Raw genomic sequence first — 17,417 nt, forward strand, 5'->3', positions numbered from 1 at the left:
ATACCCCCTTTTGGATTTTTCCCTTTCCCCTTTTCGGGTCACAGGTTCCATTATTGACGAGTTAGCCCAAAAGATGTTTATCTGAGGTAGTACATCCTTATGTCACTCCAAGAGCTCTAGTTACTCATTATGTTTATGTATTGCATTCATTATACACATGCATATTGACCCTTGACCAGAAGACGTTAAGCCTTAACATACCTTTACGTCTCCTTAACTACTTAACGTTCTCATCCCAAACTCGCAAATCTCAATCTTGAAGAACCCTAGCTCCCCAACTTTGTTTCAACCCAAAACCACCATAAAAATTAACTTAGGAGCGAAGATCATCATCACCCATGGACTAGCTTAGGGTTTCAAAGCTTGATTTTTACTTGAATTTGGCTTAAGAAGTGTATGGATATATAGAGAGGGTAGAGAGAGCTTGAATGGTCTAGAAATTTCTGATTTTTGGTGTAAAAATGATCCAAGTCGTGGCCTTTTAATATATATAGGAGAGAGAAAATTTTCCCCGACTGTGGTTCGACTCAGGTGGCTGACGATCCGTCGACTCGGGGCCGACTGGCCAGTCGACTCGCATCACAAACAAATGGTACTTACCGAATCCGGTAGGAGTTTTTAGACGGTGGGGTCGACGGTTCGTCGACCTGACCGTCGAGTTGCTCTGCTGCAATACTCAGATTTTTCTGGTTTATTTCACCTCCAATCTTTCGATACTTGCTGTACACAACTTAAACTCCCGTATATGTGGAATAATCATGTAGGATCTATTATAACCTTGATAACAACCTCACTTACTAAATTCACGTCAGCTATCTTACGACGAAACTCAGCATGTGAAATACGGGGTATAACATTCTCTCCCCCTTAAGAACATTCATCCCCGAATGTTAAACTCTTAGGGGTTCTAAAAAAAATTTGCTAGAGTTTCCCCTGTAACTATATCACTACCATCCTGTCACAACAACCCAAACTATGCAATGCCGCGTAGGGCTATAACAACAACAACAATAATGGCCCCAAGCGACTAAGAAATCATAAAAAGAAAGCATTACGCACCTGAAGACAATGATGTCTCTGTCTGAACCTTCTCTGGGAGTGGGAACAAATGTGGATACCTGGACTTCATATCTTCCTCAGCTTCCTAAGTCATTTCTTCCCTATTATTGTTTCTCCATAAAACTTTGACTGAAGCTACATTTTTGGTCCTTAATCTCCGAACTTGTCTATCTAGGATAGCAACGGGAACCTCTTCATAAGCTAATTGCTTGGTAACCTGAACATCATCTACAGGCACCACTCTGGAAGGATCTTCAACACACTTGCGAAGCATTGATACATGGAAACTGGGTGAACTGTCTGTGTCTGGAGGTAGATCTAACTCATAGGCTACTTAGCCCACTTTGCGTACAATTCTGTATGGTCCGATGTATTGAGGGCTAAGCTTACCCTTCTTACCAAATCTCATAACCCCTTTCAAGTGACACTTTCAAGAATACCTACCATCAACTTGGAATTCTAAGTCTCTCGGCTATGATTATCTCGCATAAGACTGTGACTTAGAGCCGTCATCAACGGCCCCGACAAGCTTAACTTTCTCCACGCCACTGGATCAAGTCTGGCTCTACTAATTTAGTATCTCCACTTCGAACCATTCGATTGGTGATCTACACTTCCGCCCATATAAAGCTTCATACGTGGCCATCCGAATGCCGAGAGGATAGCTATTGTTGTATGAGAACTCAATAAGTGGCAAATGATCATCCCATCTGCCTCCGAAGTCTAGCACACATTCTCTCAACATATCTTCGAAAGTCTAAATAATATGCTCGGCTTGTCCATCCGTCCTGGGGTGAAATCGCCGTGCTAAGTCTCACTCGAGTCCCCAAACCATCTTGAATGTACATCCAAAAATTAGCTGAAATCGTGCTCCCTATCAAAGATAACGAATACCGAACACTATGGAGTCGTACTATCTCTTTGATATAAAACTTTGCATAATCTTCAGCTGAGTACGTAGTTCTAACAGGCAGAAAATGAGCTGATTTTGTGATCTATCCACATTCACCCATATAGAATCATACTTACGCTGAGAACGAGGTAAGCCTGTAATGAAATCCATATTAATTACTTCCTATTTCTAAGTCGGAATCTCCATAGCTTATAACAATCCTCCAGGCTTCTGATGCTCAATCTTTACCTGTAGACAGTTAGGACATTAAGCTACGAATTTTGCTCTATCTTTCTTCATTCCATCCCACTAATAAATTGACTTGATTCATGATACATCTTTGTCACTCCTGGATGAACAGAATAACAAGAATAATGAGCTTCCCCTAAAATCTATCGACATAACCCTGCAACATCGGGAACACATAATCCGCCTCGATATCCGAGAACCCATCCGTCGAAATTCCAAATGGTGACTTTTCTTCCGAGGGAATGTATCTCTATAATGAATTAACATGGAATCTTCATACGGCGCTCTTTCACCTCAACTACTAAAGATGAGGCAGCTAAATTACGGATGCTGACTCCCGTATTACCCGAGTCCATCAAACGTACTCTAGGTCAAGCAACTCGTGAAGGTCATGAGTTACCTCACTCTTCTCTGGCTGAACATCACATAAACTGCCCATGGATTTGCGGCTAAGAGCATCAGCTACTACATTCACCTTTCCAGGATGATATAAGATACTTACATCATAATCTTTCAATAGCTCGAACCACCGCCTTTTCCACAAATTCAACTCTTTCTGCTTAAAAAATATACTGGAGACTCTTATGATCTGTATAGATATCAACATGAATGCCATACAAATAATGCCTCCACATCTTCAATGCATGAATCACCGCAGCCAACTCTAGATCATGGGTTGGGTAGTTTTTCTCATGTTTCCGCAACTGTCTTGAAGCATAAGCAATCACCTTACCATGCTGCATCAACACACAACCCAATACAACACCTAAGGCATCACAGCAGACAAGATAGCCTTCCAATCCTTCTGGAAGTGTCAAAACTGGGGCCAAAGTCAATCTATTCTTCAACTCTTAAAAATTGCGCTCACAAGTATCCGTCCACTGAAACTTAGCTGCTTTCTGAGTCAGCTTCGTTAAAGGCGTAGAAATGGAAGAAAAGCCTTCTACAACACGTAAATGATCTACATGTTCTGCCTCAGATCGAGAATACACCAGAATAACATCGATGAACACAATCACAAACGAATCTAAAAAAGGCCTGAATACACTGTTCATCAAATCGATGAATACCTCTAGAGCGTTAGTCAATCCGAACGACATTACCCGAAATTCAAATTGACCATATCTGGTTCTGAAGGCTGTCTTCGGAATATCTTTCTCCCTAACTCTCACTTGGTGGTACCCCGATCTCAAGTCTATCTTTGAGAAACATTTGGCACCCTGCAACAGATCAAATAGATTATCAATTCTTAGAAGGGGGGTACTTGTTCTTTATCGTCTCCTTATTCAATTGCCTGTAGTCGATACACATCCGTAAGAAGCCATCTTTCTTCCTTACAAATAATACGGGTGCTCCCCACGGCGACGAACTAGGCTTGATAAAACCTTTTTCAAGCACATCCTTTAGTTGCTCTTTCAATTCTTTCAATTCGAGAGCCATTCTGTAAGGAGGAATAGATATGGGCTTAGTATCCGGCAACACATCAATGACAAAATTAATCTCCTGTTCTGGTGGAAGACCTGGAAGTTCATTTGGGAACACATTTGGAAACTCATTCACTACTAGAACAGATTGAAGAGTTGGTGGCTTCGTTTCCGTGTCCTGAACCTGGACTAGATGATAAATACACCCCTTAGCAATCATCTTTCTTGTCTTGAGATATGAAATAAACCTACCTCTTGGAGATGCTGTATTACCCTTCCATTCCAGAACTGGCTCTCCTGGAAACTGAAAATGAACTATCTTCGTTCTACAATCAACATTTGCAGAACAAGAGGCCAACCAATCCATATCCATAATGACATCAAAATCTACCATGTTTAGCTCAATCAGATCTGCCATGGTATGACGATCACAAACTATAACAACACCATTTCTATATACCCGACTAGCTATAACAGGGTCACCAATGGGTGTGGACACTACAAAAGGTTAAATCGACTCGGGTTTCACTCCAATTCGGCCGGCAATATAAGGAGTAAAATATGACAATGTAGACCCTGGATCAATCAATGCATATACGTCATGAGAAGATACTGATAATATACCTGTAATAACATCGGGGGAAGACTCAAGATCCTGTCGCTCAGCTAGTGCATAAATACGGTTCTGAGGACCACTTGAACTAGATTCTCCTCCTCTACCTCTAACACGGCCTGTCGGTGTCTGTGAACTCTGCCCCAGAGGGCGCACTAATGATGAAGAACTAGCTGCTGACCCAGTGGGCTGAACCATACCCCTGCCACCTTTCGACGGACAGTCGCGCACCACATGGCCTGGTTGACCACAAGCATAACAAGCATCTGTACCTAATTGGCACTGTCCATATGAAACTTACCACACTGAGTGCATTATGGTAAGGATGGTATCATATGGCCGGAATCACCTCTATATTGAGAACTCGGAGCTCGAGAACTCTGGCCTAGGCCGGAATAAATAGGGCGATCGAACCTCTTGCCTGCAAACCGCGGAGGTGCACTTGTTGCTGAATAACCGGAGTGTCTGGAATACTACTGCCTCTGACTCCCTCCAAACTCACTAACAGCACCTAAGGATCTAGCCCTCTTATTATAACCCCTATCATGCTCATGCTCACTCCTCCGCTGTTGCTGCCATTCTTCTAAATTCTGGGCATGGGCATGAATGCGAGAAATATCTATACCCTCCTGAAGCATGGCCGTCAAACAATCATCAATTAAATGTGGCCCCAAACCATTCATGAACCGATGGACATGATCTCCCATGTCATCTACCATAGCTGGAGCATACCTGACCAAGGAATTAAAATGAAGACTATATTCCCGAGCACTCATATTCCCTTGCCTGAGGTTTAGGAATCTATCAGCTCTGGCCCATCGTACCTCCGACGGTAAATAGTGTCAGAGAAAAGCATCTACAAATTCTTGCCATACCGGTGGAGGTGCATTTACCCCTCTAGAAGATATCCAAGTACTATACTAATGGACAGCTACACCTCGCAATCTATAAGAGGCCAACTCTACTGACTCCACGTCTGAAGCATGTATTACCCTCAATGTCCTCAACATCTCATCTATGAAATTCTGTAGGTCCTCATCCAATTTTGACCCAAAGAATTCTGGATGGTCCAAACTAATGAAATCACGGACTCTGGCACTGACAGCGCTATCACCATGACCCGAACCTTGTCGCTGAGCCTGAGCGGCTACTAACTGGGTCAATAACTGAATGGCCTCTCTCATTTCCTGGCCTGAGGCAACTAGTGGAGGGACTGGGGGTGCTGGAGCTGGAGCTGGGGCTCCTCTCTGCTCCTCTAGAGCGGGCGGAGTGTGAGAGGTCTGAGATGTAACCTCATTCTGGGACTCGCCCTCCTCTATATATGTAGGTGGAACCCGCTCAGTCCTCCTACCTGCAACTGACTTACCCTTCTAGGCCACTGTCGCTTTTCTCTTCACAGGCATTGCTGAAATCATAACACATGGTCAGTAAAAGGAGAATCCTTATAACATGGCTCTATCACATGATCTAAGAGGAGAAAGAAAGGTCAATTATTCTTAAATGCCCCGCAGCCTCCTGCTTATAAGTATGGCGCGCTTCACGCCCATTAACAAGACTCTACTGGACATGACTTGTAGACACACCCTAGGACAAACTGCTCTGATACAACTTTTGTCACGTCCCAACCAGAGGGCCGTGACGAATACCCAGAGCTAACCTACCGAGAACCTCTTAACATACTTCTTATATTCATATCTAGGTGGACCACATGGCTAACTCATAAATATCATAGTCCATAAGAGCATGAGTTCAAAGATAAAACACATCTGTATAAATATCACCGACTACGCCATATGTACAAGCCGACAAGGCTACCAAAAATGATATACAAAGTGTGAACCGATGAGGTTACTGAAAGTCCAACTATAGACATCTGTCTACGAGCCTCTACAAAGAGTATAAAACATCATAAGGATGGTACAGGACCCCGCCATGCCCAGATGTACAGAAAAGAATAATACCGGCTAAGCTGTAGCTCCAGGACAAATTGAGCACTCCTGTGCAAATGTTGATGAAGCAACCTAAGGATTCGGTCCGTCTCCGTGTCTACCTGCGGGCATGAACACAACGTCCATAAACAAAAAGACGTCAGTACGAGTAATATACTGAGTATGTAAGGCATGAATAACAACATAAATAAAGTATGAAAGAAGCATGAGATAGGAGAAATAACCTGTACATCTGATTGCCTCTTAAGGCGGATATCATGCATTCTTAGCTTTAAAAAAAAAACATTTTTCATACATACATATATATATTGTTGCGGAACGTGCAGGCCGATCCATATATGATATCATCCCGCGTTCGGTGCATCCCGCATCCGGGGTAACATCATAACGTACCCACTGCAGTGGTGTGCACATCTACGTGCCGTACCCAACCGACTATAGCATGAATCGGTGTGAGAAATTACATACATATATATAAAGCATGCATGGAGACCAAATAAAAGCCATAAATCTATCGGAGTGACGTAAGGTCGGTAACCTCCGATGAATAATTATGGAATCATCATCAACGCTATATCTCAACTTGTAGGGACAAATATCATAAGATGAGATCAACAACAATGAGTAAAAATCAACAATTATACAACAAGATCAATAATATCATGAGAACATCAAGAACTATAAGTTTTGGTATTTTAGGAAATGAAATAATCAACATCATCATGAAGAACATTTATCAACAATATCATAAGAACCTTGAGAATCATGATCTTCCAGCATTTTTAGGAATTGGGATATTATGGATGTTGTGAGAAGGTTTACAACAAAAGAATCATGCCTTAAGAAAGAAAGCGTTAGCCTTAACATACCTTTACGTCTCCTTAACTATTTAACGTTCTCCTCCCAGGCTCGCAAATCTCAATCTTGAAGAACCATGGCTCCCCAACTTTGTTTCAACCCAAAACCACCATAAAATTAACTTAGGAGCAAAGATCATCATCACCCATGGACTAGCTTAGGGTTTCAAAGCTTGATTCCTACTTAAATATGGCTTAAGAAGTGTATGGATATATAGAGAGGGTAGAAAGAGCTTGAAAGGTCTAGAAATTCCTGATTTTTGGTGTAACAAATGATCCAAGTCGTGGCCTTTTAATATATATAGATGAGAGAAAATTTTTGTCGACTGCGGTTCGGCGGCAGGGTCGACGGACCGTCGACGAGTCGACTGTTCGTCGACTCGCTCTGTCGAACTGCGGCAGCCTCTGAATCTGGCAGAGCTTTTTGACGGTGGGGTCGACGGTTCGTCGACCAGTTAACGGTCCATCCACCGGACCGTCGAGTTGCTCTGCTGCAATACTCAGATTTTTCTGGTTTATTTCACCTCCAATCTTTCGATACTTGCTGTACACTACTTAAACTCCCACATATGTGGAATAATCATGTAGAATCTATTATAAACCTGACAACAACCTCACTTACTAACTTCACATCAACTATCTTACGGCGAAACTCAGCATGTGAAATACGAGGTATAACAGTTATGACATGAAAACTAAACTAGAAGCAGAAATTGAATACGAAAGCAGATTTAAAAAACTGAACTCAAAAGCTTTTAAAGATAACATATTCAAACTGATTTAGAATAATTGCAACTAAAGGTCGACAATGCAAGGCTTTCTTCCAGCATTTATCAAATTTATAGAGTTAAAAAATATTAAAATAAATATGGCAATAGTCTAAAGATTTAAAATATGAAAAATTTAGAACATAGTCTTACCAAGTTCAAGTTGCTCGAGATTATCCAAATCTTCTTCAATTCTAGCTGGAGTTGGTTCTTTACGAAGCGAATCTTGAACACACACAAGCGCTTGCACCATTATAGGAGTCAATGAACTCCTAAATGGATCAAGTATACACCCTCCAGTACTTAAAGCAGATTCAGATGCCACACTATAAATGGAAATGGCTAACGCATCACGAGCTATCTCACCGAGACTAGAAAATCGAGTTGAATTCGCCTTCCTCCATGACAAAATATTAAATCCCACTCCATTTTCCTCAATATCTTCACCCAAATATTCATCCAACTCTGTTTTAGAATCAATACCTTCACCATTCTTATGCCTATTTACATCTTGCTAGAATTTTGAGTGACTTTTTTTTTTTCAAACTATGTGGACTTGATGAACAAATGCTACCACTGGATGTGCTTTATGAAGTAGGTGAAGATGGACACAATGTGTATAAATTAATATTATTCTTTGCATACACATTGAGCAAAGATACCATGTACGTCTTGACTTCCTCTTGTATTTTCAACCCTTGTGTTGGTCCAAACATGGTACTTAGGGAAAAAGAAAAAGAGTGAAGCTTGTGGAGAGGATCCAACACACATGGAATAAAGATCATTTTGTTCATCTTTTGTGGATCACCCTAATACTTGTCAAATTTTTCTTTCATATTCTTTGCCATTTCTCGCATGACAATATCATCATTTTTCATGAGTCTTTCAAAGAAGAGGAAACTTCACAAATCTCAAGAAACTGCACATTAGACGTAACATAAAGTGACCCCGATACCTTCAAGGTGAGTTGACAAAAGATTTCAAGAAACTTCACAATATGTCTAACACTTTCCCAGTCACTACTTAAGAGTGCATCGCAACTTCTTATGACGATCCAACTCGTGGTTCGTGCAAGTACCCACACTATCCCCCTGGTGGGCAAACCCTTCCATTTAAGCTAAGTCATTTCACTTAAAATTCAACATGCGGAAGTAAACAGAGATAAATAATAGTCTAAACTCATATATAAATAGTGCCGAAATACCAAATACACATAACCCCAAGAATGGTTTGAAATCGTACAATATCCACTAATAACAACTACATAGACTGATAGAGGAAATACAGTCTCATAAACTAGATAATGCTGTCTCAGAATAAGAAGGAAGACAGGTAAGAAAGAGGAGCCTCTGGGCTTTATATCAGGCAGGTTGCTCACCCTGGAAGTGTCCGGTCTAGAGCCTCAGATCACTCACGAGGTCAGGATGTCGAACCAGCAACAATCTCTATATTCAAGAAAAGTGCAACAAGTGTAGTATAAGTACAAATACACGTACTCGTAGGTATCATAGCCCGACAACAATAAGTTCACATATATAAATAGAAGGAAAAAAAAAGTAGAGCAGAGAAGCAGTCAAGAATAGGTCATAAAACATGTCAACTTTAAGATCAAATGATAAATATAAGCTGCCAAGTCAATAGTCAAGAGCAGATGAATGTATGTGAATGTAATGCGATGCAAAGCAATGCAATGCAACTGTAGTGGGCTGCCACACAGGCTCTTCTCCACCGCACACACATGCTAAGGGAAATGCCTCAATATCCATGACCCACGGGGACTTGCGAAGTCCATGTACACACTCTCTCTCGCTCCGGTGTATGACCTCGGATCACAAGTACTCATCCCGCTCCTGTAAAGACCTCGGCTCACAGCTCTCATCTCTCATTTACGCTCTCCGGCAAAGACCTCGAAGGCTACACTTTCTCATTTATCATCATTTTAGAACTATAACCATATCATATCAGTGATGAATGGAATGCAATACCATGCATGAAATTAGCCTCAATAACAACACATATAGTAAATCAACAAATACATGCCATAGAACGTGTATCAATTCAATCCATCAATATTATCCTTTCTTTTTCCAGATGATAAGTGAGATTACAAGAGCAGAGAGAAATACTGTCCAATTCACAGAATATCAATATGACGACAAGCCCACATAACATAAATCATACCAAACCAGTGGATTTAACACCACAACTATGCCTAAAGGCCTATCATGCATTACCCGTCAATAACTAACATCTACATATGATTCGCTAATTAGAGTCTAACCAAGGGTAAGTTGTCACCTACCTCAACAGCTGAACAGATGCCATGAACTACTCCACTTGAACCTTTCCTTTTCGGATTGCCTCAGAACGGTCAAAGTCTATGAAATTAGTACTCTATGTTAGTACACGAGTCTAAGGACACCCATATATAAATACTTCTAAAACGACTCCGAAAATGACCCTGGGCCGGCAAGGGCAGAATAGGAATTTTAGCAGAAAATTAGGTTGCCCAAAGTCTAAGAAGTCAATACCTCAAGTTACTTGCAATTCTAACCCCAATTGAGCCTTAATTTCATCAATAAAAAAAACCCTCAAATTCCATAACAAGATTCTTAAATAAAAAGGGAGATTTAAGCTTAGGGACTAATTACCCATTGATTAAATGATTAGAGACTAAGAAACTTCCCAACAAAACTCAATTTAGAAGAAGATAGATCAAAAATCAATTTAGGGTTCATCACCCAAAACCCCCAATCTAACACATGATTTCCACCATAGATTCCTTAATATAAAGATGATATAAACATAAAAGGGATGTAGGAAGCTTACCCCAAAGAAGAACCTCAGAATCTTCCACAAAATCGCGCTATTAAGATCTATTTTGGTCTCAGGTTTGTGAATGGAAAGACTAAACACAAAATGGGGAAATTATAAAGGTTCCTGATTCAGCGATCCCGCATCTGCAGACAATCCCTCGCAGATGCCGCATCGCATCTGTGGAAAATTACCCGCAGAGGCGAACCCACTTAAGAACTGAAATCTTGCAGATGTGGAGTCCTGGTCGCAGGTGTGCTTCTGCCCGACCATCCAAAATCTCGCATCTGCAGACCAAGCCTCGCATAGGCAGTCCAATACCCGCAGGTGCAGCATACCAGAAACCAGAAAAATCTGGTTTTTAACCAAGTTCACCCCGAAACCCGAAACTCATCCGAGACATCCTGGATACAAACCAACATGCATACGATTATAAAACACGTTACAAACTCACTCGTGCCCTCAAAATTCCCAACGGAGGTTATCTTGACCCGGCAACCCCCAAACCCCAAAAATAAAGTTTCCAACTCAAAGACCAAAACACCCCTGAGTGCCTCAGGAACCGAATCAAATACCCTACCAAATTATAATCGACCTTCCAAACTTAATGGAATCGACGGAAATTCCAAAAAGACTCATTTACCCAAAAGTCAACTATTGATCAACAGTTTTTCACTTATTCAACTTAAAAGCTTCTAGTTTCCTCAAATTCCATCAAGACTCACCCGACTTCCTTGGGAACCATGCCACCCATCCTGGCAGGTTAAAATCACTCTAACTGAGCTAGGGAAAGGATCAATGGGGAAATGGGTCAAAAAGCCTAAACGACCAAACGGATCGCTACATTTCTCCATCCTCATAAAGATAATTAGTAATATAGTTCACCAATCCAAAATCAATATCACAATATTTTGCAAAAGCTTCCTCATAATCCATAGCAACACGCAATATCAAATATGTGGAATTCCACCTAGTAGGGATATCTAGGCACAAAGATTTCTTAGATGTTATCATGTCAAGATCACAACAATAATTAAACCTTTTCCATCTTACAGGAGATTGTCTAATGTACCTAACCACTTGTCTAACATGTAAGCGTTCAAGTACGAAGTTGGGATGGATATTGTCTTAGGTTGGGCCTTGTTGTATGATTTGGGGGCTAGCCACCCCGTTGTGTTGTTGACTCATCTTGATCGATTTACTTGTGGGCTCGTTGACACGTAGAGACATTGGTAATTGTGACTCGTGATATATCATGGCTATGATATTGCGGTACTTTACTTGATTGATCTTGAAATAAGAATGGTGATTCCATTGTAACTTATTGTGTAGCCTTATTGCTGATATTACTTGTATGCCATGTGTGGTACTGTTTTGGATTGAATATGTTGTTGCTATTACATTTCATCATATTCATACGCATTTCCATGATACACTGATATATGCATGGTTATGGCACTAATGATGATATGTGAGAGAGTGTAGCCTCTGAGGTCTTTGCCGAAGAGCATAAAAGAGAGATGAGTGTTCGTTGCCCGGGGTTCTTGCTGGGAATGATGGAGTGTTCGATGCCCGAGGTCTTTACCGGGATTGTGAGAGTGTGCTCATGGTCCGAGGTCATATTTCGGAGCGAGTGGTACATGGACTTCGGGGGTCCCCCATGGGTCATGATCGCCAACACGTGGAGTTACTCTGTCCAGGATTTATTGTACAAAGCTGCATATTCATTGCATTCATCCTACATATATTATTGCATTGCATTGTATCTTGGTTCCTATTGATTGTTGTGATACTACTGTGATGTACTGATTCAGATTGCTTATACTGAGACTTGGCACAGTTGGGTTTAGATGCTACAACATAGGTGATGACTTATACCGTGGACACGGCTTATTATTGACCTGTACTTGTTGGTTTATATGTTTATCTTGCTTATTGTCTTTATATACATTAGCTAGTCTTAGTCGGCCTTTAATACCTACCAGTACTTATTGTTTCTACTGACCTGCACTTGCTGCATTCTTTTATGAATGCAGAGTGTCAGGTGAGATCGACCTCTACTCCTCGTGGCTGATATTTGAGGATTGCTGATTCGAGTCCTTCAGGGTGAGCATGAGGTCGTTCGCTGCCCGAAGACTCTTTCTATCATTATGTTTTTATTTCCATTCTGAGACATAATCTTTGAGACTACTTATGTATTATTATGATTTAGACTTGTAGTATTTACTTAGATGCTCTTGTATGACTAGACAAGATACTGGGGCGAATTCCATTTACTTCCGCATTTTCTTATTTATATTATATTTGTGAGACTTACGCTATTTTACTTCTTCCGCTATTTTCTATTATTTGTGAATGTTGAGTTAAGAGTTTGCCTACCGAGGTGGGAAAGGTAGGTGCTCGCACGACTTAGTAAAATTGGGTCTTGACAGGATTGGATATGGCACATTGTTTGGAGTAATGATGGTATGACAGCCCCATTGATTTTCATCTAGAGAATTTGGAATTCGGGTGAGTATATAGACCTCATGAGTCCCTCATGGGTCCGATGAAACCTACTATAGGAGCGTGTGTATCTTTGATACATATTGGCCACTGCATTGCATTACATATCACTTGTCATAGAATTCAACTTGACTGTATTGTTCATTTGAGATCCTTATTTGAACGTTTTGAAAGGTGTAAGCTTTATGATTTGGTTGATTTGTGGATTCCTTATTTCTAATGCTTGGATGCTTATAAACTGTGAAACATAAGACTAACAAAGCAAGGAGGTGAGTATTGGCTGTACCGGTCCTCTTCATCGCTATAGTTTAGAGTTGGTCAACAATGCTGCTTGGTACACGTGCTTCCTGTACTCACTCTAGCTGCACCTTTTGTGTGCAGGTTTGGATCCGGGCACGAGTAGATGTCGGGATTCTGTTGATCATTGAGGCACACTTTGGTGTCTAGGATGAGCTGATGATGGTCCCACAGCACCAGACTTCACTTCTATCTTTATCTTTTTGTCTTGCTTCATTTCAGACAGTTTTTTGTAGTATTTTTCATACTTGTATTTTAAATAGTCGTTGTTGTACTTATGACTTCTAGGTTTTGAGAGATGTATTGACTTAGACTATTATATGTTCTTATTTATAAGACCTATTATAGAACTTATTATGGGTTGTTATTTCTTAATTCCACAGTTAATTTATGCTTCGCGACTTAGTCACTATTTGAGAATTTTGGGTCATGACATGAAAACTAAACTAGAAGCAGAAATTGAATACAAAAGCAGATTTAAAAAACAGAACTCAGAACCTTTTAAAGATAACATATTCAAACTGATTTAGAGTACTTGCAACTAAATGTCGACAATGCAAGGCTTTCTTCTAGTATTGATCAAATTTAAAGAGTTAAAAAATATAAAAATAAATATGACAATAGTCTAAAGATTTAAAACATGAAAAATTTAGAACATAGTCTTACCAAGTTCAAGTTGCACGAGATTATCAAAATCTTCTTCAATTCTAACTGGAGTTGGTTCTTTACGAAGCGAATCTTGAACACACACAAGCGCTTGCACTATTTTAGGAGTCAGTGAACTCCTAAATGGATCAACTATACACCTTCCATTACTTAAAGCAGATTCAGATGCCACACTATAAATGGAAATGGCTAACGCATCACGAGCCATCTCACCAAGACTAGAAAATCTAGGTGAATTCGCCTTCCTCCACGACAAAATATTAAAACCCACTCCATCTTCCTCAATATCTTCACCCAAATATTCATCCAACTCTGTTTTGGAATCAATACCTTCACCATTCTTATGCCTATTTAAATCTTGCATGAATTTGAGTGTCTTTTTTTTTTTTTTTTCAAACTATGTGGACTTGATGAACAAATGCTACCACTAGATGTGCTTTATGAAGTAGGTGAAGATGGACACGATGTGTATAAATTAATATTATTCTTTGCATACACATTGAGCAAAGATACCATGTACGTCTTGACTTCCTCTTGTATTTTCAACCCTTGTGTTGGTCTAAACATAGTACTTAGGGAAAAAGAAAGAGAGTGAAGCTTGTGGAGAGGATCCAACACACATGGAATAAAGATCATTTTGTTCATCTTTTGTGGATCACCCTAATACTTGTCAAATTTTTCTTTCATACTCTTTGCCATTTCTCGCATGATAATATCATCATTTTTCATGAGTCTTTCAAAGAAGAGGAAACTTCACAAATCTCAAGAAACTGCACATTAGACATAACATAAAGTGACCTCGATACCTTCAAGGTGAGTTAATAAAAGATTTCAAGAAACTTCACAATATGTCTAACACTTTCCCAGTCACCACTTAAGAGTGCACCGCAGCTTCTTATGACGATCCAACTTGTGGTTCGTGCTGGTACCCACACTATCCCCCTGGTGGCCGAACCCTTCCCTTGAAGCTAAGTCATTTCACTTAAAATTCAACATGCGGAAGTAAACAGAGATAAATAACAGTCTGAACTCATATATAAATAGTGCCAAAATACCAAATACACATAACCCCAAGAATGGTCTGAAATCGTACAATATTCACTAACAGAGCTAGGGAAAGGGTCAACGGGGCAAACGGGTCAAAAGATCCTAAACGACCAAACGGATCATTACATTTCTGCATCCTCATAAAGATAACTAGTAATATAGTTCACCAATCGAAAATCAATATCACAGTATTTTGTAAAAGCTTCCTCATAATCCATAGCAACACTCAACATAAAATATGTGGAATTCCACCTAGTAGGGATATCTAGGCACAAAGATTTCTTAGATGTTATCATGTCAAGATCACAACAATACTCTTGCGGGAGATTGTCTAATGTACCTAACAGCTTGTCTGACACGTTCAACAGATACACTCATTTCTTTCAAGCTATCTTGAACATAGATCAATGATGTGAGTTATAAACCTTACATGAAGGTGTTTACCTTTCATCATATTGGTATTATTAGTAAATTGTTTGACAATACCTTAACCATGACATCATTAGAACTTGCATTATCAACTGTAACAATAAAAATCTTATCCACTTCCCATTCTAGAAAACATTTAGAAATATCACTAGCTAAATCTTGACCTTAGTGACTAATGATTGGACAAAAGTTCAATTTTCTTTTATGTAGTTTTCAATCATTGTCAATATAATGACCGGTTATACATATATAATTAATTCTTTGAATTGAAGTCCATGTGTCAGTAGTAACTTTCTCAAAGATTTCTTCTCTTCATTGTAAAGCTCAAAACTATCCCTGGTCACGGTAGTACGAGATGGAACCTGAAACATGGGTTGAACAACCCTAACAAAAGATATAAACCCCTTCTTTTCAACAACACTAAAAGGCTGCTGATCGATAATAACCATATGAGTTGAAGCCCTCCTGCACACATCTTGATAAAATTCCCAAGGAACAAGTGAGACATCACCTTTTTCACCATCTTTTTTAGGTTGAAAAAGAAATTGTGTTTGATTTTTATCAAGTTGAAGATGATGGGGAAACTTAGAATACTTTCCAATGACCATATGTCCATGCAAATTACTAGTACCACAACCTTTTGAAGAAGCATCATAAAATTTGTACTTACATTTTGCTTTTATAATTCCATGTTCATCAACGTACTTTTTAAAGTGCTTCCAAGCCTTGGATCTCTCTTTCAGGTTTTTCCTTTTTTTGGAAGGAGATCCTGTAGGAAAAGGGCTTGTGGTTACTGTATCCGATGATTCATTTGAAGCGCCACTTTCTTTTCAACCTCCATCCCTTCGGACCCTGAATCTTCCATCTATGAAAGAACAAGTACAAAAAGATGAATGAGATCCTGAATCTGCCATCTATACAAACTTCGATATACTATTGATTAAAAATAATAACTACTCCACATACAAAACAATTCTGGAAATAAGACAGTAGAATCTCCATTTAAACACCAATCTTGAAAATTGTACTAGAACTAGACAATAGAAAACAATCAACAATAACCACTGGGTTTGGTTCAAATTTCAAACTGGAATCAACAATAAGACGTTTCCCCAGAATTATCAAAATATCAGCCTTCAAAACTATGTTTAAAAGTAATTGTCGTCACAATATTCGACACACAATCAGCAAAAAATGATTAGACCATATACTGACATTTGTTTCTACAAGATTCTCTGTACATTTGAAATCAAACCACAAATAGAGTAAAATAAAATTAAGATAATTTTTCAACATATCCATACAAATATAGCAAGCAATGATAATGAAAACTCATTTTTCAATAGATCATATCAGTTTTCTCTTATCCTTTAACTAAATATAAAAACCACAGAAATAATATCACATATAATTTCAGTCCTGAATTTTAGTATACAAGGAAATTTAGTTCCTCGTGGTACTGCAAATCTATCATAGTGAAGCTAAAAAAACATGTCTTCTACCACCCTTTGATGTTTATAATCACTCAAAATCGAACAAATCAAAACAGAGACGAAAATAGAAAGGGAGAATCGAAGATTACACAGTTAAATCAACAAATGTCAAACAAAAAATCGAGATGAAATAATTTCTTACCTTCTAAAACAAAGATGAAATCACTGGCCAACCGTATCCGATCCGGAACTCTTGAACATTGAATGAACACTCAGTGGCCTCTTGAGCCTTGAGATTGAGAAGACGGTGTATTAGGGCTAGTGAAGAGTGAGACTGAGAGTCGAGAGACGGTGTATTATTGTATTAGACTATTAGGTCTAGAAATATCAAAGGGGAGGAAAATATTGATGTATTG

The 17,417-nt window shown here is 39.4% G+C and overlaps 1 long non-coding RNA gene across 2 annotated transcripts; it reads right to left on the reverse strand.

Annotated features, from left to right (window-relative positions):
* Positions 1-8,989: 8,989 nt before the first annotated feature.
* LOC132044981 (uncharacterized) lies at positions 8,990-17,417 on the reverse strand. 2 transcript variants are annotated; one of them, XR_009412325.1, is made up of 3 exons: positions 17,204-17,417; positions 16,239-16,433; positions 8,990-9,255 (listed from the first exon to the last, which is right to left on the reverse strand). It is a non-coding gene; the product is annotated as an uncharacterized LOC132044981 (long non-coding RNA). The 2 variants fall into 2 exon arrangements; XR_009412326.1 differs by lacking the exon at positions 8,990-9,255 and adding an exon at positions 10,113-10,188.

The sequence above is a fragment of the Lycium ferocissimum genome, unplaced genomic scaffold, assembly GCF_029784015.1.
Source record: "Lycium ferocissimum isolate CSIRO_LF1 unplaced genomic scaffold, AGI_CSIRO_Lferr_CH_V1 ctg5721, whole genome shotgun sequence".
Classification (NCBI taxonomy): Eukaryota; Viridiplantae; Streptophyta; class Magnoliopsida; order Solanales; family Solanaceae; genus Lycium; species Lycium ferocissimum.